Source organism: Silene latifolia, chromosome Y, assembly GCF_048544455.1.
Source record: "Silene latifolia isolate original U9 population chromosome Y, ASM4854445v1, whole genome shotgun sequence".
Lineage (NCBI taxonomy): Eukaryota > Viridiplantae > Streptophyta > Magnoliopsida > Caryophyllales > Caryophyllaceae > Silene > Silene latifolia.
The window spans coordinates 49,906,936-49,908,967 of record NC_133538.1 but is presented as its reverse complement, the minus strand read 5'-3'; the positions used below and the strand labels follow the sequence as shown (position 1 = coordinate 49,908,967).

At 39.4% G+C, this 2,032-nt stretch overlaps 1 non-coding gene across 1 annotated transcript; it reads left to right on the top strand.

Moving 5' to 3' along the window:
• The first annotated feature begins 891 nt into the window (after positions 1-891).
• On the top strand, positions 892-998 carry LOC141636896 (small nucleolar RNA R71). The gene has a single exon (XR_012541465.1). It is a non-coding gene; the product is annotated as a small nucleolar RNA R71 (small nucleolar RNA).
• The last annotated feature ends 1,034 nt before the right edge of the window (positions 999-2,032 follow it).

Below are 2,032 nucleotides of genomic sequence, written 5' to 3'. Positions count from 1 at the left end.
CTTCATACCTTGTACCACTTCTCAAGTGAATGGCACTAACCGTTTCATGTCTTGGGGGATTACTTTGAGGTGGTAATTGTCCCTTTTGTCTTTGTGAGCTTGAAGATACTAGTTGAGTCAATTGGGTTTCCAACATTTTGGTGTGAGCTAGGATGTTGTTGATGGTGGTTTCCTTTGCTTGACTATCTTTTTTCATTTGAGTGAAAAATTCTTGTTGATTCTTTTGCATTTGAAGGACCGCTTTTTTGAACATCAAAACCTTGGTCATTTTGTTGATTGTATGGATTTTGATTTTGGTAACCTTAGTTTTGGTTGTAAAAGGGTCTTTGATTTTGGTTTCTCATGGGAGGTGGGGTGTATGTTGTTTGAGGGTTTTTAACATTTTGGCTTTTGTATGAGAGATTTGGATGGAATTTGGTGTTTTCATTGTAATAGTTAGAATAAGGGGTACCACTCTTGTATGCTTGGAAAGCATTCACTTGTTCATTTGTTCCTCTACATTCACTTGAGTCATGTCCCAAAGTTCCACAATTCTCACATATCCCACTTGGGATTGATGAGGATGCCGTCATGGCATTAACATGATGCTTTGGTGATTTCGAGGGTTCTTCAAGTCTAGCCATAGCTTTTTCAAACTTCAAATTGATGGTATCAATGTGAGCACTAAGTTGAACACCCAATTGAGTAACGGAGTCTACTTCATGCTTTCCTCCTCTAGTAGCCTTGCGATGTCTACTATATTGTGAGTTATGGATCGCCATTTCCTCAATTTTGTTCCAAGTTTGATTGTCATCAACTTCGGTGAACATTCCATTTAATCCCATGTTGAGAATGTTCCTTGAATCTTCATATAGACCGTTCCAAAATTGTTGTACCAAGAACCACTCGCTAAGTCCATGGTGAGGACATGAGCGACAAATTCCCTTGAACCGCTCCCAAGCTTCATACAAAGATTCTTCATCCCTTTGCTTAAAACCCGTAATTTGAGCTCTTAGCATGTTAGTCTTTTCCGGTGGGTAGAATTTTTTGTAGAAAGCTAGAGCCAACTTCTTCCAAGAATCAATTCCGAGAGTGGCCTTATCAAGGCCCTTCAACCATTGTTTCGCGGTGCCAATTAGAGAAAAAGGAAATAAGACCCATCGAATTTGGTCTTGAGTTACACCGGTTTGAGAAATCGCATCACAATAGTCACCAAAGGTCTCCATATGAGAATGAGGGTCTTCACTAGGCATTCCCCCAAATTGGCTCCTTTCGACTAATTGGATAAATGCGGATTTAGCAATGAAATTTCCGGTCAAATGTTGTGGTGTGGGAGTACCACTGGGTAGGTTCTCCTCGGTGGGTACGGAATGTGATGAAAACTTAGGCATTGTGGGTTGATTTTGTGTTGTATTTTGTGTTGGGTTCTCCTCACCTTCTCTTGCAAAAGGGTTGATGAACTCAATAGTTGGTTGAATATCTACAACCTCACTAATACCTCTCAAATTTCTCCTAGCAAGTTTTCTATTGGTTGTCAAAGTTCTTTCAATTTCACGATCAAAAGGTAACAAATCACCTTGTGACCTTCTAGACATGCAAAATATCAAACAACTCGAAAACAATTAGAACAAATCTTGAGGAGTTTTACTTCCTCAAGACAAAGAAAGACACAACTAATAACAATATAAGAAAATCTAAATCAAGATAACACCGTCCCCGGCAACGGCGCCATTTTTGGTCGAAGTCGGAGCTATATTCTATTTTTCGGAACAATTGTCGTTGGAAGCACCTAGACCAAAACACAATTTATAGCTTCACAAACAACTCTACAATTAGCAAAGAGGCAAGTAAAGGTCGGATCCCAAGGGACGGGAATTGAAATGAGATTTCTATTGAGACTAGTGGTGTCTTAGGGGTGTCACAATTTGGGTTGATGTAGAAGATCACTAAACTAAATAGCAATGAAAGTAAACAAGCAAGATGAATTGAAAGAGTTGTAAACAATTGATAAAAAGCACTAGGGTGTCATGGGGTCATAGGGGATTCATGGGAA